Here is a 24770-nt window from a genome sequence, read left to right as displayed (position 1 = left end):
ACTATCATGTCCCATGCTTGCCTTAAATGTTGCCTTAAAAAAGCTCTGTGTTCTGCTCTTTTCAAATCTGCGTGTTTCAGATGCACGTGTCTGCAAGATTGTAAGGTGGCTTCTGCTGTCTTCCTGTCCCCCTCTGAACCTGGCATGGACTAGGTTCTCTAAGTGAATGTGTGGTGAATGAATAGATCTCCATGGAAATGAAGTTGACAGTGACTAAGAACTCCATCCCCTGCCTCCAGCTCTTTGGCCCTTCTGATCCCAATTAGGTTGTGTCTGTGAAGAAAAGCATACTAGGAAGGATCTTAGCCAAGTTTTTTCCCAGTCACATGCTAGCTGCGTTGATGTTTGAAGCCACCATAGAATAGTTGTCCTATTCATGTGAAAAGCCCAAACACTTAAACAAGGAAGATAGTTAAATGGAAATAAAATGTGGCTCCTATCATTTTATACTTCAGTGGCTTCTATAGCCTAAAGCAGGGATACTCAAACCTGGTCATCAGATTGGGGAATAAAATAGGACTTTTTAATAATATAAGCTACTATTTTATCGATTCATTAAGTCTGAGAGGAGCCCAAAGAATCTATGTTTTCAAAAATGATACCTAGGAGATTCTAGATGATTCTGATGATCAACCTGATTTGGGCTGCAAGGCAAAGAAAAGCTCTTCAGCATGGCAGGCAAAGACATCTATACACTGGTTGTCCTTGCTCACCTCTGCAGACTCATCTGCTGCTGTCTCCTGCCATACCCTTCTTCTTCTGGGCATTCCTTTGCCCTCCACTAACACACACACACACACACACACACACACACTTCTGGCACACTGTTGGACCCTTGAAGGATCATACCTATGTGGAAGGGTGGGTGACTGTGAACATAGCCAGATTGAGACTGGATGTAGGGGAATGATTAAAGGGCTCTAGGATTGAATGCCACTTGTAGTTCAGTGACTCTTCAGTACCCTTTGCCCCTCCAACACACATGCGTGCATGCACGCGCACACACACACACACACACACACACACACACGAGTTCTGGTGTTTCCCTTGTGGGTTCCTGCCCCTTGGGCTGAAATACACTGCCCCTCTTCCAACCCAACTATGATGGTTAGTTCTATGTGTCAACTTGGCTAGGCTATAGTGCCTAGTTATCCAATAAAGCAGCACTCCCAAACCTTTTAGGCACCAGGGACAGGTTTCGTGGAAGAAAATTTTTCTACAGACTGGGCAGGGAATGAAAGTGTTTTGGGATGAAAGTGTTCCACCTCAGATCACCAGGCTTTAGTTAGATTCTCCTAGGGAGCCCCCAGACCTAGATCCCAGGCATGCGCAGTTCACAATAGGATTCACACTCCTATGAGAATCTAATGCCGCTGATCTGACAGGAGGTGGAGCTCAGGTGGTAATGCTGGCTCCTGGGCCCACCGGCGGCTCACCTTCTACTGTGCAGCCTGGCTCCTAACAGGCCAGTCCATGGGTGAGGGGGTTGGGAACCCTGCAATAAAGCACTAATTTGGGCATTACTGTGAAGGTGTTTTGTAGATGTGGTTAACATCTACAATGTGTTGACTTTAAGTAAACGAGATTATCCTGTATAACCTGGGTGGCCTCATCCAATCAGTTGAAAGGCCTTAAGAGCAAATGAGGTTTCCTTGAGGAAGAATAAATTATGCCTGTGGACTACAGGGTCAGCTCCTGCCCAAGCATTTCCAGACTGTCAACCTGCCTGATGGATTTCAGACTCTGCTAGCCCCAACAATTGCAAAGCCAATTTATTGAAAAAAGCCATGTGTATATATGACCTACTGGTTCTATTTATCTGGTAGAACAATCTTTGCTTGGTTGGCAGTTTAGGCACCGCACCCTCTGAACCTACCCTCCTTCTCGCTGGTCCTGTTGGTGCTGGGCAGTGCCCCTCTCCTCACAGCTCCCCCTGCCCACCATGAGGCCTGTTATCATGGCTGTCCCCCTGTAACCTTCACTCTGAGTTCTATTTATCTTTGTGTTCTTGGCTTCTAGCACAGTGTCTGGCACAAGCAGGTGCTTGACATGTGAGTGTGGACTGAAGAAGAGACACTCATGGCAACAGCATGTCCTGTGTCTGCTGAGGGCAACTCCTCTCATTGGGTTTGCCAGTCCTGAGCTCCAGGTAGCCTTCACAGCATCCACTGCTGCTTAAGGTCAGAGGCCTTTGTCATTGGGCTCCTATGTCCTAACCTAGCTCAGAAAAGATACAGCCATGAGCTTCCCAAGTCAGAGGGTCATCCTGTACATTACCTTTCATTTTGTCTGGACGGTATAGGAACACTAGAGAATGTTTTTAAGAGTAAACAAACACAATTGTTAAATATAATCCAATACAAAGGAAAACTCCAGCCCCATGTCTACGTACTCTAGTCCTACTCTGCAGAGGCAACCTTTTATTTAAACTTGTATGGCTATACCATGTACATACAGAAAATTCCCATGCGCACTTAACACCCATGTAAACAGCAACCACAGCAAGAACTAAAATATTACCAGCACCACAGAAAGTGCCCAGCCATTTTCCCTTCTAGTCACTAACTCAATCACCTTTCCCCCCAGCATAACAATTACTCTGACTTTTAAACTATAAGCCATATGCTATTGGATGGTTTAAAATTTATTACAAATATCCCCAAATATCAGAGGCTACTTAAAAAAATTGTTTGTCCTGAATGTCATTCAATTCAGGACATAGGCATGGGCAAGGACTTCATGTCTAAAACACCAAAAGCAATGGCAACAAAAGCCAAAATTGACAAATGGGATCTAATTAAACTAAAGAGCTTCTGCACAGCAAAAGAAACTACCATCAGAGTGAACAGGCAACCTACAAAATGGGAGAACATTTTCGCAACCTACTCATCTGACAAAGGGCTAATATCCAGAATCTACAATGAACTCCAGCAAATTTACAAGAAAAAAACAAACAACCCCATCAAAAAGTGGGCAAAGGATATGAACAGACGCTTCTCAAAAGAAGACATTTATGCAGCCAAAAGACACATGAAAAAATGCTCACCATCACTGGCCATCAGAGAAATGCAAATCAAAACCACAATGAGATACCATCTCACACCAGTTAGAATGGCAATCATTAAAAAGTCAGGAAGCAACAGGTGCTGGAGAGGATGTGGAGAAATAGGAACACTTTTACACTGTTGGTGGGACTGTAAACTAGTTCAACCATTGTGGAAGTCAGTGTGGCGATTCCTCAGGGATCTAGAACTAGAAATACCATTTGACCCAGCCATCCCATTACTGGGTATATACCCAAAGGACTATAAATCATGCTGCTATAAAGACACATGCACACGTATGTTTATTGCGGCACTATTCACAATAGTAAAGACTTGGAACCAACCCAAATGTCCAACAATGATAGACTGGATTAAGAAAATGTGGCATATATACACCATGGAATACTATGCAGCCATAAAAAATGATGAGTTCATGTCCTTTGTAGGGACATGATGAAATTGGAAATCATCATTCTCAGTAAACTATCGCAAGGACAAAAAACCAAACACCGCATGTTCTCACTCATAGATGGGAACTGAACAATGAGAACACATGGAGACAGGGAACATCACACTCTGGGGACTGTTGTGGGGTAGGGGGAGGGGGGAGGGAGAGCATTAGGAGATATACCTAATGCTAAATGACGAGTTAATGGGTGCAGCACACCAGCATGGCACATGTATACATATGTAACTAAGCAGCACATTGTGCACATGTACCCTAAAACTTAAAGTATAATAATAATAAAAAAAATACAAAAAAAAATTGTTTGTTTGTAATTCTCCTGGTAAACGTGACTCTCATTAATATGCTTATAGTTATGTTTTTTATTAAATTTAGAAAATAATTATTGGCTCCTCTAATAAATAAGAATTTATCTTACGTTCCCTTTTCTCCTCTTTAGCCTTTCTTCTCCTTCGAGATTTGTAGTGAGTTTGTACATGTGTACATATGTAATTATTTATAGAATAAATTAAATATAAATTCACCAATAGAATAACATTTATTTTGTTAATCATGTTTAATTGCCAAAAATAATAGCTAATAGTCAACCAATAGCTAGCATTTATTGAGTATTTAGCGTATGCCAAGCTTTCTTCCAATAGCATCAACTCATTTAATTATCACATAACTCTATAAGTAGATATCCTTATCTCCATTTAATAGATAAGAGAAACTGAGGCACAGACACCTCAACTAAGACCAGGATTTACACCCAGGCAATCTGACTCCAGAGCCCATGGTCTTAGCCACGCTGCTATAATTTTGAATAATGTACCTCTATCTCTTTGTTTAATTTAATTTTTAATTTTTATGGATACATAGTAGGTGTAGATAATTATGGGGTACATGAAATATTTTGATACAGGCACACAATGTGTAATAATCATATCAGGGTTAATGAGGTTTTCATCACCTCAAACATTTATCATTTCTTTGTGTTACTCCAGTTATACTCCAATTACACATTCCAATTATACTCTTGGTTATTTTAAAAAGCACAATAAATCATTGTTGACTGTAGTCACTCTGTTGTGCTATCAAATACTAGATCTTATTCTATCAAAGTATGTTTTTATACCCATTAAGCATCCCCACTCCCCACCCAACTACCCTCCCCAGCCTCTGGTATCCATCATTCTATTCTCTATCTCTGTGAGTTCAATTGTTTTAATTTTTAGCTCCCACAAATAAGTGAGAACATGCAAAGTTTGTCTTTCAGTGGCTGGCTTCTTTCACTTACCATAATGTCCTCCAGTTCCATCCATGTTGCTGCAAGTGACAGGATCCAATTTATTTTTATGGCTGGAATAATACTCCATTGTGTTTATGTACCATGTTTTCTTTATCCATTTGTCTATTGGTGGACACTCAGGTTGCTTCCAAATCTTGGATATTGTGAATAGTGCTGCAACAAAAATAGGACGGCAGATATCTCTTCAATATACTGTTTTCCTTTCTTTGGGGTATATATCTACCAGTGGGATTGCTGGATCATATGGAGGTTTTATTTTTAGTTTTTTGAGGAATCTCCAAACTATTTTCCATAGTGTTTGTACTAATTTTCATTCTGACCAACACGGTGCAAAGGTTCCCTTTTCTCCACATCCTCACCAGATTAGCTATTGCCTGTCTTTTGAGTATAAGCCATTTTAACTGGGGTGAAATGATAACTCATTGTAGTTTTGATTTGCATTTATCTGATGATCAATGATGTTGAGCACCTTTTAATATATCTGTTTGTCATTTGAATGTCTTCTTTTGAGAAATGTCTATTCAGATCTTTTGTCCGTTTCTTCACTGGATTGTTAGATTTTTTCCTATAGAGTTGTTCGAGCTCCTTATATATTCTGGTTATTAATCCCTTGTCAGATGGGTTATTTGCAAATATTTTCTCCCATTATGTGGGTTGTCCTTTCACTTTGTTGTTTCCTTTGCTGTGCAGAGCTTTTTAACTTGATGTGATCCCATTTGTCCATTTTTGCTTTGGTTGCCTGAGCTTATGGGGTATCAAGAAATCTTTGCTCAGATCAACATCCTGGAGCATTTCTCCAATGTTTTCTTTAAGTAGTTTCACAGTTTGAGGTCTCAGATTTAAGTGTTTAATCAATTTTGATTTAATTTATGTATATAGCTTGAAATAGAGGTCTAGTTTCATACTTTTGCATATGGATATTCAGTTTTCCCAGCACCATTATTTTTTAACTTTTATTTTAGGTTCAGGGGTACATGTGAAGATTTGTTATATAAGTAAACTCATGTCATTGGGGTTTGTTGTATAGATTATTTTGTCGCCTGGCACTAAGCCTAATACCCAATAGTTATTTTTTTTCTGTACCTCCCCCTTTTCCCAGCCTCCACCCTCAAGTAGGCCCCAGTGTCTGTTTTTCTTCTCTTTGTGTCCATGTGTTCACATCATTCAGCTCCCATGTATAAGTGAGAACATGTGGCATTTGGTTTTCTGTTCCTGAATTAGTTTGCTAAGACTGATGGCCTCCAGCTCCATCCATGTTTCCGCAAAGGACATGATCTCCTTCTTTTTATGGCTGCATAGTATTTCATAGTGTATATGTACCATATTTTCTTTATCCAGTCTACTGTTTATGGACATTTAGGTTGATTCCATGTCTTTGCTGTTGTGAGTAGTGCTGCAATGAACATATGCATGCATGTGTCTTTACGGTAGAATGATTTATATTCCTTTGGGAATATACCCAGTAATGGGATTGCTGGGTTGAATGGTAGTTCTGTTTTTAGCTGTTTGAGGAATTGTCACACTGCTTTCCATGATTATTGAACTAAATTATACTCCCACCAACAGTGTATAAGTGTTCTCTTTTCTCCATAACCTCACCATCATCTATTTATTTTTTGACTTTTTAATAATAGCCACTCTGACTGTCCAGAACAATTTATTGAAAAAGCTGTTCTTTCCTCAACGAATTTTCATGGCACTTTTGTCAAAAATGAGTTCACTGTAGGTGTATGGATTTGTTTTTGGGTTCTCTACTTGTTCCATTGGTCTATGTGTCTGTTTTTATGCCAGTACCCTGCTGTTTTGTTTACTATAGCTCTGTATTATAATTTGAAATCAGGTAATTTAATTCCTCCAGTTTTGTTCTTTTTGCTCAGGATATCTTTGGTTATTCTGGGTATTTTATGGGTCCATACAAACTTTAGGACTTTTTAAAATTTCTGTGAAGGATGTCATTGGTATTTTGATAGAGATTGCATTGAATCTGTAGATTGCTTGGGTAGTTAGTATGAACATTTTAATGATGTTAATTCTTCAAATCCATGAACATGGAATATCTTTTCATTTTTTTGTGTCCTTTTCCATGTCTTCCATTAATGTTTTATAGTTTTCATCATAGAGTTCTTTCACTTCTTTGGTTAAGTTAATTCCTAGGTATGTTATTTTATTTGCAGCTATTGTAAATGGGATTACTTTTTAATTTTTTTTTCACATTATTCACTGTTGTCATATATTGGAGATGCTACTGTTTTTTGTATGTTGATGTTGTAGCCTGCAAGTTTTCTGAATTTGTTTATCAGTTCTTAGAGTTTTTGGTGGAGCATTTAGGTTTTTTCAAATATAAGATCATATTATCTGCAAACAAGGATAAATTGACTTTTTCCTTTTCAATTTGAATGCCCTTTATTTCTTTCTCTTGTCTGACTTCTCTAGCTAGGACTTCCAGCACGATGTTGAATAACAGTGGTGAAAGTGAGCATCCTTAATGTGTTCCAGATCTTACAGGAAAGGCTTTCAGTTTTTCTCTATTCAGTGTGATACCAGCTGTGGGTCTGTTGTACATGGCTTTTATTGTGAAGTATGATACTTCTATATCCAGTTTCTTGAGTTTTATCATGAAAGAATGTTAAATTTTATCAGACGCCTTTTTAAGCATCAACCATTGAAATGATCACATGGTTTCTGTCCATCATTCTGTTGATATGGTGTATCACATTGATTGACTTGTATATGTTGAACCATCCTTGCATCCCTAGAATAATTCACACTTGGTCATGATAAATGAACTCTTTAATGTGTTGTTGAATTTGGTTTGCCAGTAGTTTGTTGAGGAGTTTTGCGTCAATGTTCATCAGGGATATTGGCCTATAGTTTTCTTTTTTTGACGTGTCTTTTTCTGGTTTTGGTATCCAGGTAATACTGACCTCATAGAATGAGTTTGTAAGTATTCCCTCCTCTTCTATTTTTTTTAGAATATTTTGAGTAGGATTGGTATTAGTTCTTTAAATGTTTAGTAAAACTCAGCTGTGAAGCCATTGGGTCCTGGGCTTATTTATTTATTTGCTGGAAGACTTTTTATTACAGCTTTGATCTTGTTACTTGTTATTGGTCTACCTGGGTTTTAATATGTCTGTATTTCTTATTGCACCTTATTTTTTCAGCATCTTTGAAAGTAGCTTTAACTATAATTCTTCCTAGAACAACTTTGGCTAAGGTAAGTTACTTACTGAAAAATCCATTAACTTTACCTCTTCAAAATTTTAAACTAAACAGTAGTTTAAAATGACAGTGATGTATGGTCCTAATGCTTCCATTTAAGAGAATTACTCTAAAACTTTTGAATAACCCTGAACTGGAAACTTGTTTTTACTTTACACTGTTTCTATCTTATAACTTATTATAAAAAGCATGTTATATCTACTTTTTGCTCTATATAATTTATAATAGTGATTTGTTGCAAGCAAAACAATTCTGGGCTGACCTTATTAATTCCTATTTGGTGCCCTCAAGTGGGAGAGGCTCAGTGGAAATGTAGCAGCCTGCAGGCCAACATGGCCTCCAGCCCAGTCATCAGTTAATCCCCAGAGACCATATGTATGATCATACTGCAAGGTGACTTGGCATCTGAAGACTCAGAAGAAGAAGCAATGAACACCCAAATGTCTGAGTGCCCAACTCCACCTGTGGGCTTAGAGGCCAGTCCCCATATCAGCTCAGTGCTCAGCAAGTGGACTCCCATGCAGGCCATGCTTGAGCTCCCCTCCCTACTCAGAGTGGGACAATGGCTCAGCATGCTCTCTGCCTCAGTCTCTTGGCCTGGCCATGTTCTAGCTGCTGTGACCTGTGCAATGGCCTTTGCAGGTTTGCCATCCTTGCCACCCCTGGTTGGGGTGTTGGGAATCATCCAAATGTGCCTCAGGCTTATGAGGCAGATGCTACTAAAGGTGGCCCATTGTGGGGATAGAGCACACATAGTTTGGCTCTGAAACTTCATGGTGTACAGTTTTGAGCAGTTTCCTTAAAGTTGTTGAGTCTTAGTTTCCCCATATGTAAAGATAGAGCCAACGTTCACTTGAAGGTTATTAGGTTTAAATTAGATTAGTGCTACAGCACACCATGCACTCCCATCAAGCACTAGAGAGGAGCACAGAAGGTAAGTATGTCACTCATCCTGGGAAGGGGTATCAGAAAGCTCTTCCTGGAAGAAATTATAGCTAAACAGAATCTGTAAAATAACAAATATAAACCTGAACAAAAATGTGTGTGTGTATGTGTGGTCAGAAAGGAAATGGTACAACCTGAGATGAAGAAGGACTTGTATGAAAAAATTTAATGATGTGCCTAGGTCCATGGGCTGTAAAAGTGTGAGGCCAAGAATAATAACAGATAGGATTGGAGAAGTACTCAGGCTCTGAAAGACGCATGTAAGCAGAGAGGCTGGGAACACTCATAAAGTTTTTAATTTTGATAAAAGTGAATTTACTATTAATTTAAAATAATCAAAAGTCAGAATTAGAGGGACCTTAGAGATGAGCTTACCTTATAAATGGAAAAACGGAAGCCCATATCGTTCCGTTTATTGAAGGTGACACTGTTAATTAGTGGCAGCTCATAAACTCCAGCTTCTTGCTTCCTTACGGTGTGGTCTTGCCATGTTCATAATGCCCCTCCCTTCCTCATTCAGAAGCTTGGCACATTCCCAATGTCTGTTTTATCCATGCAGTTTGCTGATAGTCCTATTGGCCCATATTCTGCATTCTTATTTTTCTTTTTGTTTCTTTTCTTCTCTGTTTTGTCAAAACAATGGATGGTCTTGGTTTTAAAAGTCAAATAGTGCCATTATACTTGTAAGAAAACATCAGTGGAAGCCCCTCAAAGGTAGTCTTCCCCGTGCACAGATTGGCTGTTAGCCTAGTGATGTGCTTTCCTCCCAGGAAGGGGTTGCTTGGGAGGAAATTGGTGGCACCTAAGATCTGAGTGGCAGCATGACATCAGGGTACAGTCCCTGGGGCAAGATTTCTTGAGTTCAAATACTGTGTTTCTAGCCATGTGATCTTGGACAACCCGCCATTGACTCGTGCTGCCTGTGTTAGGGGTTCTCTGCACTGTGCAAGGTGCTGCAGGGGATACAAAGAGGACTCCTGTACAACCTCTGGGCTCAAGGAGCTCTCAGGCCACAGGAGGAAAGAACTAAGAGGCAAACATAAGGAAGATCCCTGACAAGTGGACAAGTGGAGGGAATAGTTTTACTCCCACTTGAAGTCAGATAAACCAGAGGTCAATTCTAGCACTGCCATGTTCTGTCTGTGACAGCTTAGAGAATTTAATCTAACCTCTCCGAGCCTCAGTTTTCCTGTTGAAAAACAAGGTAATAATAAACACCTCTTTCAATGAATCATTGTGAGGATTAATAAGATAAATGGATGAAAGGAGGAGGATGTAAAGGAATCCATGATGGCCCTGTGGAACAAGAAAGTTAACTATCCTTAGACAGATTTTGAAAAAATTCCTGGAAGATAGAAAGCAGATGGGATCAGATTGCAGAAACATAAGGGCAGAAGAGAAAAAAAACAAAAAACAAAAACATAGCCCCAAACATAGACAATAGAAAGCTATAGCAGAAGTAATAGAAATACCAGAAATATTTTAAGCTCAGACTCAACAAATTGAGAAAGCAGAAGGGGCTTTTGGACAATCATCAGGTTAATTACTAAGGCTTTGTACTTGGAACAGCTGAACCCACTAGGCCCCTGTCCCTCCTCACACCTACTGAGCAGAGAGCAGGGGTGATGTTTAGACCCAGGATAAATCCTCCAGATGGGAAGAAACAACCCAGAGAGGCGGAACAGAGCCGGAAGTAACTCCAGACAGCCAAGGAAGAGAGAAAATGAGGATGGCTGATTCATGCATTTGCCCGTAGAATAAACTCTGAGCACAGCTGTCTGAAGCAGGAGTCCTGACCCAGGAAACTCAAATGGACAGTTGGGCCAGAGAAGGAGAGAAATGACTCCAGATGACTTACACCCCTGTGAGAAGGGGAGAGCTGGAAGCCCCCCTTCTCAAGAGGCAAGCTACTTCCTTGCACACCTTACTCTCCACTTTCCTGTCTCCCTCCCTCCCATCCCGCCCCAAGTCACCAAAGGCAGCTGGAATCAGTACTTTTACTCAGGCAAACAGAAATTTCCAATTCAAATGCAAACAATAGTTAAGAATATCCAAACATTTAAAGAAAATAAACATTAAAAAGAAGGACCAAAATCAACAAATAAAATGGCGAGTGTTCATGGAAAGGGAAAAATAACTTTAAGATCAGCATAAAGTTCAGATATGAGGGGCTGGCACACCATCAGTTAAGACAAATGGTATGAAAGGTTCAGTTAGGATTACAGGAACACCAAATGTTTTTGAACATTAAATAGATACGCTGAATAGCAGAATGGATATGGACTGTCGATAAAAAGAGTCAAACTGTAAAATATTTGAAAAGATTTATTCTGAGCCAAATATGAGTGACCATGGCCTGTAACACAGCCCTCAGGAGGGCCTGAGAACATGAGCCCAAGGTGGTTGAGGTGCAGCTTGGTTTTATACATTTTAGGGAGACATGAGACTTCAATAAATTACATTTAAGAAATACATTGGTTTGGTCCAGAAAGGCAGGACAACTTGAAGTAGGAGATAGGGGTGTTGCTTCTAGCATATAGGTAGATTTAAAAATTTTCTGGTTGACAATTGATTGAGTTTATCTAAAGACCTGGGAGAAATAGAAAGGTATGTCTGGGTTAAGACAAGAGGTTGTGGATACCAAAGTTCTTATTTGCAGAGGAAGCCTTCAGGTAGTAGGCTTCAGAGAGAATAGGCTGTAAAGTGCTTCTTATGAAACTTAAAGTCTGTGTTGAGGTTAATGCTGGAGAGGTATAATGAGGCACATCTGACCCCCACTTCCCGTCATGGCCTGAACCAGTCTCTCAGGCTAAATTTTAAAAGAGCACCCTAGCTGAGGAGAAAGTCCATTTAGATGGTTGGGGGGTGGGGGACTTAGTATTTTATTTTTGGCTTACATGATAAAGAATGAACTCATGAACAGGAGAGAAAAAAAAAGAAAAGAAAAAAGGGAGAGCCCTGAGAGCATGGAAGAGGGGAAACAGGAAAATATGAGAAAATGCAGACCTGAAAAAACCTCACAAATTTTTAAATTGAAAAGGATCACAGAGAGACACACAAAATGAATGACCAAAAATCATAGCTGAATACATACTGGTGAAATTGCAGAACCTCAAGAATGAAAGAAAATACTAAAATCTTCCAGAGAGAAAAACAAGTTTACCTACAAAGGAATAGGAATCAATCGGCATTAGAGTTCTTTGCTAATCTGGAAGCTCAAAGTGAATGAATCATATCCTCTAGTTTCTAAAGGGAAACATTTGGAAGTTTCAACTCTATATTGTGCAGATGGTACCCATGTCAACCCTTGGCTCCCCTCTGTGGACATTTCCACAGGAGCTCACTCATCTCCTTGTAACAACCTACCTCCTTATCTCTCGGATGACCACCCTGAAGAGGGGGGTTAGTTAATGCCCTTGAGAAACCCTCTAACTCTCATTCAATTGGTGACAGGAGCTGGTGGAAAACCACCCTAGGCTTCTGTCCTTCAGGAGGACAATTTGAGAAGGACATTCCACATGCTTTTCAGGTGGTCCTAGAAGAATGGAGCCTCCAACTTGTGGGAGCTTCCTTAATCACACTCTTAGATTGACTTTCCTTCTTTTCTGTCTGAGTACCCACCTTCCTCATTCCTGTTTCCTGGGATAGCCTCACAAATAAACTACCTCCACTCACATCCTTGTCTCAGGGTAGGATTTTGGGGGACATATGCAAATACAGACATATGCAACTTAGCTACATTCAAGTGTAAGAGCAACATAAAGACATGTTCAGACATGCAAGTACGCTGAGTCTCTTCACACATATTCAGGTAGACCGTCTCCTCTCTCCCACATCCACAGAGTGAATACGCCCTGCCCTCATATACACTAACACCATTTTGGAGAAGAGAAAGGGGAGGGGAAGAAATGTTTAAAATGGAATATGTACTCCCAAAATACTGAATCATCCAAAAGAGACTGTAAAGTGGAACAGAAGGTGAAAGAAACCTGTGAATTGGCAAATTTTGAGTTTGGTTTCTCCTCGTCTCTCCCACAATAGCCCCCACTACCCCATAGTGAGGAGAACTTGTAGGAGATTAGAAAGCGTTTCTCCAAGAAGATGCTATCAGCCTTTGGGCCATGCAGTTCTTCCTTGTGCAGGACTGTTCCAGGAATTGCAGGACATTTAGCATTCCCAGCCTCTGGCATTAAGTGCGTGGCACCCCCCAGGCATTGTGACAACCAGAACCCCAACTACCCCTGGGGAGGACCTCCAAAAGCTACGATTAAAGGAAATACAAAGGTTAGATGTCTTTAAAATATGAAGAAAATGTATGTAGATTTGTGATTCATCTACACTTATTTTTCTCATCTCCCCAGGTAGGCTCAGTTTCCAATACCCTCTACCAAATAGTATTATGATATAACTGGGTGCTTGACAAACATTATACAATGCAGAGGTGATGATGACTACAGGCATGGGATTAGAGCTATTATCAGGAAGAGGGGGATGCTATGGTCTGAATGTGTCCCCCAAAATTCATGTGTTGGAAATTTAATCCTCAATACAACAGTGTTGGGGGTGGGGCCTAATGGGAAGAGTTTAGGTGATGAAAGCATGAATAGATTCACGCTGCTCCAAAAGGGCTTGTGGGAGTGGGTTCTCTCTCTTCTGCCATGTGAGCACACAGGGTTGGTTCCCTGCTTTCCCTTCCGCCTTCCGCTATGTCAGGACGCAGGAAGAAGGCCCTCACCAGATGCTGACACCTTGATCTTGAATTTCCTAGCCTTCAGACTGTGAAACATAAATTTCTGTTTTTTTACACATTACCCAGCACAAAATGGACTGAGAGAGGGGATCAGGAATGTCAAGCCAGTTCTTACCTCTGGGGAGCAATGCATACCTGGGTCCCCAGCATAACTTGCTCCCTGGCCTGTTTGGCTAAGTGGTGAATGAAGCTGACCTGAGGTCTATGTGGAAGATGCCCCTCTGTGTTCCTGGAGAGGCTCCAGGGAGGGCAGGGTTGCCTGAAGGAGTGGACTCCGGGACCCACCTTCAGCCTGACCTCCTGAGTCCCCTCAGCCTGTCTGGTATTTGACTGCTCCCCTGGAGCCAGACGTTTTCCTCCCACCACCTCCACACAAACATACTTACTGTGAGCCTCCCACTTGTGCTTTCTCCTCTCCTCATCCCCGCTGTGTCCTGAAGCAGACACAGGCTCCAGGACCAAGCGTGTGCATCTGCCCTGACCTCTCCAGCCCACACTGACCACCTCTTTCCTTCTAGAAGACTCACACTCATGACTTACCATGTAAGGAAGGTGACCCCAGTAAAGCCAGACAGAGAAGATCTATCAAAGAGGCAGACTTCTTGAAGGTCAGAATCTAGAGAGAGAAAAGAGGACAAATGCATTCCTTTACACACTGGTGAGAAGGAAGTCTGGCGTTTGTTTTTCATGTCTTGTATCCTATAGCCTCTCACCAGGAAGTGGTACACTTGGGATCCCAAAGGTCACTTTCTCATCTTCCCGTGTAGGGTTTCCCTTCTACCCAGCATCGATTGTCAACCCCTTCAGCAGGTACCATTGGCTTCTCCAGGGCCCTCTGAATTCTGCTGGAAGACGTTGCAGGGGTGGGAGGGAGGCAGATTCAGTACAATTCCTGGCAGACAGATCCAGTAAGGCCTGGGCTATGAATTTTCTGGTGCTTGTTTCCAAGGCTGCCTCTGTGGCCTGCATGTCGTGAGCTCTGTGTGGATGTGGCTGGGGCAGAGGCATCAGCAAAGGCCCATCTGCCCTGGCTGCATTAACCTTGGCTTTCACCTGTAACATTCTGTGGCATCCATGAGGAAGCTGCCCTGGTGGGAAGTATATCAGTCTCCACTTCTGGGCTGCTTTCCCAGTAACACTTTACAGCCATGCTGGTTCCATAGAGAAAAGGCCTGTTATAGCACACTAAAGCTGATTTTCTGTGAGGATGATTGGTTTCCTGGGCCAGAAGGGAAACTGAGGCTCACTAGTAGTACAGGGACAAGAGGTATTCATGAGGCTCAATTCTGAATCCTGCTCTGCCCTTCATTACCAACATGATTTTGGACAAGTTATTAAATGCCACTGAATCTCAGTTTCTTTATCAGTAAGATGATTTTAAATACTCCACATAGGTTACTGTGTAGCTAAGCTAAAGCAAGATTATCATTAAATAGAGTTACTAGATAAAATATAGGATTCCCAGTTAAAGTTTAATTTTCTCTCAAAAAGATGAAAGAGAAGTGTTGGTGAGAGTATGGAGAAAATAAAACCCTTGCACACTGTTGGTGGGAATGTAAATTAGTACAGCCACTATGGAAAACACTATGGAGGTTCCTCAAAAAATTAAAAATGGAACTACCATATGACCTGGCAGTCCCTCTTCTGGGAATATATCCAAAGGAAATTAAAGCATTTCCTCAAAGATGTAGCTGCACTCCCTTGTTCATCGTAATAGCCAAGATGTGGAATCAGCCTATGTTCCTGTCAATGTCAATATTCCTGTCAATGGAAGAATATATGCAGAAACTATGGTATATAAAAGAATTCATAACCGAAAAACAGTATGGTATTTACGTATATATACATATATGTCTATGTATACACACACATATATGTATACACACACGTGTGTATGTATATACGTGCAATGCCATTCAGCCCTAAAAATGAAGGAAATTCTGTCATTTGTGATAACATGGATGAACCTAAAAGACATTATGCTTCATGAATAGGCCAGCACAGAAAGACAAATATTGCATGATCTCAATTGTATGTGGAATCTGAAAATATTGAACTAATTGAAGCAGAATATAGAGGGTGGTTACCAGGGACTGTTACCAGGGAGGGGGTCTAGGGAGATATTGGTCAAAGGCTACAAAGTTTCAGTTAGACAAGAGGAAAAAATTCAGGAGATTTATTGTACAGCATGGTGACTGTAGTTAGCAACAACGTATTGTATACTTGAAAATTGCTAAAAGAGTGGATCTTAAATGTTCTCACCACAAAAAATGATTAGTATGTGAGATGATGGATATTAATTAGTTTGATTTAACCACTTTGCAATCTATCTATCATCGATCAAAATATCACAGTGTACAATATAAATATACACAATTTTATTTGTCAACTATAACTTAATAAAAAAGTTAAATTTCAAGTAAAAAACAAATAATACTTTAGTATAAATGTGTCCCAAATGTTGCATGAAACATACATTAAAAAATTAGTTGTTCATTTGAAATTTAAATATAACTGGGCCACCTGTATTTTTATTTGCTAAATTTGACCATCCTAGTCATTGATGTAAAATGAATAATATTTACCACTTGTTGGGGTCCATGTGTGCCACAGAACTAATCTAATTTAAACCTAACATCCCAAAAGTAAACATTAGTTCTATTTTCACAGATGTGGAAACTAAGACACAACAAGTTAAGGAAACTGCTCAGCACTGCACACCATGAAATTTGAGAGCTAGAGTCAAATCATGTAAACCCAGGAGGTGGAGGGTGCAGTGAGCCAAGCTCGTGCCACTGCACTCCAGCCTGGGTGACAGAGTAAGACTCTGTCTCTAACAAACAAACAAACAAACAAACAAAACCAAACCCATGTGTGTGTGCTCTGCTTCAACACTGGGCCACCTTTGTAGCTTCATAAATCTGGGACACACTTAGGATGATGCCCCAACATCCCAACAAGGGGTGGTGAGGATGGAGAACCTGCAAAGGCCAGTGCGCATGTCCTGGTGGCTAGAACACGGCCTGGCTCAGAGACTGAGGCAGACAGCATGTTGGGCTATTATCCCACCCCGAATAGGGAGGGAAGCCCAGGCATGGTCTGCATGGGAGTCCCACTTGCTGGGTACTGAGCTGATGTGGGGACTGGCCTCCAAGCCTGGAGGAGGAGTTGAGCACACAGACGACTGGGGTGTTCATTGTTTCTTCTTCTTTTGGCTCATAAGGTGCCAAATCACTTCAGGGTATGAATCTTACATATGGTCTCTGGATATTAACTAACAGTATTGTAATTACTGTTTATACGTTAAACAGTGACTACAACGCAAGTTTCTTGAGAGTACAGGTGATGATTTGTTTACCCTTGTGTCCCCAGCATATAGCAGAGGGCTTGATATGTAGCAGATGACCAATAAGTATTTGCTAAACAAATGAAAGGATTAATGTGGGTGAGGCCTGCTGTGTGACATTTGTCCTCAGGGGGGCAATGAGGAAAATAAGCCATGGGGCCAAGAATAACAATTCAAAAACAATAGTTGGGAGAACTGAGGACTACACCCTGTCTTGAGGAGGACTGAGAATCAGAGCCGCAAGCTGTATTCCAGTGCATGTGACCTCAGGTGTGTTTGGGCTGTGCACACACTGGGGACTGCTCACAGTTAACAGAAACAGTGAGGCTCTGAGTGTACGGCCAGACCAGAGGGGCCACATCTGTGAGCAAACCCTGCAGCTCTGCCTTACAAAGCGATAAATATGGTGAGGCTGGGAGTGGGAGGAGGGAGAGCATGGCAGCCATGACAGTCTTTCCTTTGCTCAAGGGACTAGGGAAATGGTAGAAGAGGGTTTCTTGTCATGAAAGAGGCAGGCATCAGTGTCTCCAGCTGGTTTATTCCCTTGTCTTCCAAGTGTAATAAACATTTATTCATGCATTAATTGAACAGATATTTTTGTTATTCCCTTGTGTAATTATAGGTATTTTAGATTATGGTGACACACTGTATTACTGGCAGTGTTGGCAATTGAGGTGCTTTGAGTAAGCAGTTCTTCTAATTAACTAAAATTTTATCCTTTTAATGTGTTTAAAATATGGGCACCCATTTTTGGCCCTGCTCCCATTCTACATAGTTCTGTGTTCCCCCCTTTTTAGGCTGACTGCTTTGATCTATAGAGTGCAGTGGCAGAGATGTTCTGTGACTTTTGAGGCTAGCTCAGAAAAGGCCGCGCAGCCTCTGCCTTGTTCCCTGGAGTAGTGAGCCTCCACGTAAGAAGTCTTGCTACTCTGGAGCTGCTGTGTTGGACTATCCATATGTAGACCCTGAGATCAATAGTTATAACTCAGCCCAGCTTTCCTCCCATGCACACCAAGCAAGGTGCCAGGCCTGTGAGTGAAAATGTCTTGGACCCTCCAGACCAGTCCATCTACTAGCTGATACCACTAAGTGTATGACAATGACTTGTGCAGCAGAAGGGTTACCCAGCAAACTCTGGCCAAATCCCTACTCTTCAAAATAATTAGATATAATAAAATGGTGTTTGTTTTAACCCACTAAAATTTAGAGTAATTTGTTATGGAACAACTGTGGAAATAGTTAAAATTGAGCTGTTTGCCTAGAAACCATTCTACAACACTTTTGGCCCTTTCTTGGCTGTGGTGGTGGTTATGGAGGTGCACCACTTGGATCCCTTTCAAGAATACCTGCTGAAGGGGAGGAGAATTGACTGACAGCCTCCAGCTGCTGCCCTCATGAAAGCAGAGGCAGTAGTCTGAATAGATGGGGTGCCTACCTTCAACATGTAGTTTGTGTATTCAGTCAGACCTCTATTTGGTGCTGTGTCCTAAATGGGAAGGATATATATGTCCAGGAAACAAGACTCAAAAGCAGGAGTAGTCCCACTTAGCACCACCTCAACAACCCACTGGGAATTTTGTGCTTTCCGTCCCTGAAACTACAGGCACTGCAGGATTGGAGGTCTTTTTTTCCCAATGAAAGTGCTCTCTTGTCAGGGGACAGGGTAAGGATCCCATTAAACAAGTTATGCTGTAGCTAGGGCACTTTGGATTCCATGTACCCAGGGACCAGCAAGCAGGAAAAGAAGTCCATTGGCAGAAGTAATTGACCCTGATTGGCAGGAAGGCTGCCTTTACAAAACTGGGACAAGGAGGAATGCTCGTGGAACCAAGGCGACTCAGTTAGGTGCTTCCTGATTGGTACTCCCTTGTCCAATTGTAACTGTGAGTGGACATATGAAGCAACTCTAGCTTGACAAGGGAATGACTACCAGTGATTCAGATTTCTTTAGAATGATGATTTGTGTCATACTATCATGTAAGCCACCAAGCTTGCCAAGGCAATAGTTGAGGATAAGGGGATTTTAGAATGCATAGTGTAGGAGGGAGAGGATGAGTACTAGTTATGGCCATGAGATCAACTGCAGCATTGGGGCCTATGGTTCATCCCACTAACCTCACCCTTTTAAGTTTTCTCATATAAAGAGAAATCCAAGGGGAGCATAGAGTAACTGCTCCTTGAAAATGAGTGGAGAAGTGAATCTGTGTGGTTAAGGGTTTAACTGTGGTGGCCATGGGACACACCATTCAGATTTTTTTTCAAGTGAACTTACTACAGGGGGCACAGTTGATTGACAGCCTCCAGCTGCTGCCCCCATGGGTGCTGAATTGATGCTTTCTCTGCACAGCTCCTAGCCAACTAATGAGCTTGGCAGACTCCCTCCTGTCCAACGTGGAATTGTACAATAGTGCCAGCTCATTCCTGTGCAACATGAGATTCCTCTGAAGGACAGCTTTGCTTGGAGACTCCCTGTTAGACTGCTAGAAATTTTCTCAGAAATGTGCTGTGGTCTGTGACTTTTCTAACCCAGTACTTCCTTCCTTCTTTCCTTACACAGGTGCTAGACCTATATCATGGTCTGAAACTTCTCATGCCTTCTTCTGCTCCTCTTCCCTTTTATCCTTCACAAGTACATTCCTTAGTAAATCTTCGACATGTCTAATTTCATCTTGGTGTCTCTTTCACAGGGAATCTGAATTGACACACTTTGTTAGTAAACAATTTTTATAAACATCATTCAAGATTTTCTCTTGACGACTTAATGACTCTTATGAACATCAAACAAAGTAGCAAACTTAAAGAAATGACTGGATTGGGATTGACATGCATGCGTTTCTCAGATGATCCATGATATTGAGCACCTTTTCATGTTCCTGTTTGGCATTTGTGTATCTTCTTTTGAGAAATGTCTAATTCAGATCTTTGTCCATTTATTCATTGGTCTATTAGATTTTTTCCTATTGAGTTGTTTGAGCTCTTCACATATTCTGGTTAGCAATTCCTTGTCAGATGGATAGTTTGCAAATGTTTTCTCCCACTCTGTGCATTTTTCCTTCACTTTTGTTTCCTTTGCTGTGCAGAAACTGTTAAACTTGATGTGATTCTATTTGTCCATTTTTGCTTTGGTTACCTGAGTTTGCCCAGTCCAACTTGTGGTAGCATTTCCCCAATCCTTTCTTTTAGTAATTTCATAGTTTAAGGTCTTAGATTTAAATCTTTAATTAGTTTTGATTTGGTTTTTTGCCTATGGTGAAAGAGAGGGGTGTAGTTTCATTCTTCTGCATATGGATATCCAGTTTTCCCAACACCATTTATTGAAGAGATTGTCCCTTTCTTAATGTTTGTTCTTGGCACCTGTGTCAAAAATGAGTTAACTGTAGATGTATGGGTTTGTTTCTGGGTTCTCTATTCTGCTACACTGGTCTATGTGTCTGTTTTTATGCCAGTACCATGCCGTTTCTATTACTATAGCTCTGTTGTGTAATTTGAAGTCAGATAACGTGATTCCTCTAGTTCTTTTTCTTTGTTCAGGATAGCTTTGGTTGGTTCTTTGGTGGTTCCATACAAATTTTATGATTGTTTTTTCTATCTCTGTAAAGAATGTTGTTGATATTTTGATAGGGATTGCATTGAATCTGCAGATGACTTTGGGTAGTATGGACATTTTAACAATATTGATTCTTCCAATCCATGAATATGGGATATATGTATATTTTTTTGGTGTCCTCTTCAATCTCTTTTATCAATGTTTAGTAATTTTCATTGTAGAGATCTTTGACTTCTGTGGTAAATTAATTCAGAAATATTTTATTTGTAGCTATTGTAAATGGGATTACTTTTTTGATTTCTTTTTCACATTGTTCACTGTTGGCCTATAGAAATGCTACTGATTTTTGGATGTTGATGTTGTATTCTGCAACTTTACTGAACTTATCAGTTCTAATATTGTTTTGGTGGAGTCTTCAGGTTTTTCTGAATATAAAATCATATTATCTGCAAACAAGGGTACTTTGACTTCTTCCTTTCTAATTATTTCTTTCTTTTGACTGATTGCTCTAGCTAGAACTTCTAGTGCTATGTTGAATAACAGTGGTGAAAGTGGGCATCCTAATTGTCTTTCATATCTTACAGTAAAGGCTTTTGGTTTTTCCCCATTCAGTATGATACCAGCTGTGGGTCTGTCATATATGGTGTTTATTATGTTGAGGAATAATACGTAAATACCCAGTTTTTTGAGGTTTTTATCATGAAGGGATGTTGAATTTTATCAAATGCTTTTTCAGCATCAATTGAAACGATCATATGGTTTTTCTCTTTCACTCTTTTTGTATAATGTATGATGTTGTTTGATTTGTGTATGTCGAACCATCCTTGCATCCCAGGGATAAATACCACTGGGTCACAATGAATGATCTTTCTAATGTATTGTTGAACTTAGTTTGCTAGTATTTTGTTGAAGATTTTTGCATCAATGTTTGTCACGGATATTGGCTTACAGTATTTTTTTTGATGTGTCTGTCCGGTTTTGGTATCAGGGTAATACTGGACTCATGGAATGAGTTTAAAAGTATTCCCTTTGCCTCTATTTTTTGGAACAGTTTGAGTAGGATTGGTGTCAGTTCTTTAAATGTTTAGCAAAATTCAGCAGTGAAGCCATCATGTGCCTGCCTTTTCTTTAGTGGGAAAATTTTAATTATGGCTTTGATCTTGTTACTTGCTATTGGTCTATTCAGGTTTTGGATTTCTTTGTGGTTCAATCTTGGTAGGTTGTATGTGTCTAGGAGTTTATCTATTTCTTCTAGATTTTCCAATTTATTGGCATATAGTTGCTCATACTAGCCTCTAATGATCTTTTGAATTTCCGCAATATTGGTTGTAATGTCTCCCTTTTCATCTCTGATTTTATTTATTTGGATGTTTTCTCTTTTTTTCTTAGTTAGTCTGGTTAAAGTTTCATCAATATTGTTTCACATTTCAAAAAACCACCTTCTTATTTCATTGATAATTTGTATTTTTTTTCATTTCAATTCTATTTATTTCTGCTCTGGTCTTTATGCTTTTTCTTCTGCTCGTTTTGGGTTTGGTTTGCTCTTGCTTTTATAGTTCTTTAAGACGCATCATTAGATGGTTTATTTGAAGTTTTTCCTCTTTTTAAATGTAGGCATTTGTAACTATAAACTTCTTTCTGAGTACATCTTTTGCTGTATCCCGTAAGTTTTGGTATGTTGTGTTTCCATTATCATTTGTTTCAAAAAAATTCTCAGTTTTTTTCTTAGTTTATTCATTGACCCACTGGTCATTCAGGAGCACATTGTTTAATTTCTATGTATTTGTATAGTTTCCAAAATTCCTCTTGTTTTGATTTCTAGCTTTACTCCACTGTGGTCAGAGAAGATGCTTGACATTATTTCAATTTTTAAAAATGTTTTAAGACTTGTTTTGTGACCTAACATATGGCCTATCCTTAAGAAGATCTATGTGCTGAGGAAAAGAATGTGTATTCTGCAGCTCTTGGATGAAATGTTTTGTAAATATCTATTAGATCCAATTGATCTATAGTGCATATTAAATCTGATGTTTCTTTGTTGATTTTCTCTCTTAAAGATGCTGAAAGTGGGCCGCTGAAGTGTCCAGCTATTTTGTACTGGGGCCTATCTGTCTCTTTAGCTCTAATAATGTTTCCTTTATATATCTGGGTGCTTCAGTGTTGGGTGTATATATATTTAAAATTGTTCTATCCTCTTGCTGAATTGGCCTCTTTATCATTATAAAGTTACTTTCTTTGTTTCTTCTTATGGTTTTTGTCTTGAAATCTATTTGTCTGATGTAAGTATAGTGACTCTTGATCTTTTATTTATTTACTTAATTTTTTAAGACAGAGTCTCACTCTGTTACCCAAGCCGTAGGGCAGTGATGAGAGCTTAGTTCACTGCAGCCTTGACCTTTCAGGCTGAAGTGATTCTCCCACCTCAGCCTCCCAAGTAGCTGGTACTACAGGTGTGCACAACCAAACCTAGCAAATTTTTGTATTTTTTGTAGAGATGGGATTTTGCTATGCTGCCCAGGCTGGTCTTGAACTCCTGGGCTCAAGTGATCCACTTGTCTTGGCCTCCCAAAGTGCTGGGACTACAGGCATGAGGCACGGTGCCTGGCTGACTCCTGCTCTTTTTTAGTTTCCATTGGCGTGGAATATCTTTTTCCATCCCTTTATTTTTAGTCTATGTGTGTCTTTATAGGTGAAATGTGTTTCTTATAAGCAACATATCAATGGGTTTTGTCTTTTCTTTTTTTTTCATTCAGCCAGTCTACGTCTTTTGATTGGAGAACTTAATCTATTTACATTCAATATTATTATTAATAACTGAATACTTACTTCTGCCATTTTGTAATTTATTTTCTGGTTGTTTTCTGGTATTCTCTTTCTTCTTTCTTTCCTTCCTCCCTGTCTTCCTCTAGTGAAGGTGATTTTCTCTGGTGATATGATTTAGTATCTCATTTTTCATTTTTTGTGTATCCATTGTATGTTTTCCAGTTTGAGGTTACCATGAGGTTTGCAAATCCTATCTTATAACCCATTATTTTAACCTGATAACAACTTAACACTATTTGCATAAGCAAACAAACAAATAAGCAAAGAGAAAATACCTAAAAACTCTATGCTTTAACTTTATCCCCCAAAACTAATAAAAACTCTATGCCTTAACTTCATCCGCCAACTTTAAAACTTTTTGTTGTTTCTCTTTATATCTTACTGTACTACTATGCCTTGAAAAATTGTAGTTATTATTTTTCATTGGTTCATTGTTTAGTCTTTCTACTTTGGATAAAAGTAGTTTACACACCACAATTACAGTGTCAATATTCTGTGTTTTTCTTTGAGCTTGCTATTAATAGTGAGTTTTGTACCTTCAGGTGATTATTTATTGCTCATTAATGTTCTTTTCTTTCTGATTGAAGTACTCTCTTTAGCGTTTCTTACAGGATAGGTGTGATGTTGATGAAATCTCTCAGCTTTTGTTTATCTGGGAAAGTCTTTATTTCTCCTTCATGTTTGGAGGATATTTTCACTGGATATACTATTCTAGGATAAAAGTTTTTTTTTTTTCCTTCAGCACTTTGAATATATCATGCCACTCTTTCCTGGCCTGGGTTTCCACTGAAAAGTCTGTTGCCAGATGTTTTGAAGCTTCATTGTATGTTGTTTCTTTTCTCTTGCTGCTTTTAGGATCCTTTCTTTATCCTTGATCTTTGGGAGTTGGATTATTAAATGTCACGAGGTAGTCTTCTTTCAGTTAAATCTGCTTTGTGTTCTGTAACCTTTTTGTACTTGAATATTGATATCTTTCTCTAGGTTTGGGAAATTATCTGTTATTATCTCTTTGAATAAACTTTCTACCCCTATTTCTCTCTACCTACTCTTTAAGCCAATAACTCTTAGATTTGCCCTTTTGGGGCCACTTTTTAGATCTTGAAGGCATGGTTCATGCTTTTTTATGTTTCTTTATTTTATTTTCTCTGACTGTGTATTTTCAAATAGGCTGTCTTCAAGCTCACTAATTTTTCTTCTGCATTATCAATTCTGCTATTATAAGGTTCTGATGTATTATTCATTGTGTCAAATTACATTTTGCAGACCCAGAATTTATGTTTGATTCTTTTTAATTATTTGAATATTTTTGTTAAATTTATCTGATAGAATTCTGAATTCC

Source organism: Pongo abelii, chromosome 2, assembly GCF_028885655.2.
Source record: "Pongo abelii isolate AG06213 chromosome 2, NHGRI_mPonAbe1-v2.0_pri, whole genome shotgun sequence".
NCBI lineage: Eukaryota > Metazoa > Chordata > Mammalia > Primates > Hominidae > Pongo > Pongo abelii.
The sequence above is the reverse complement of the archived record's forward strand: the minus strand, read 5'-3'. Positions refer to the sequence as shown.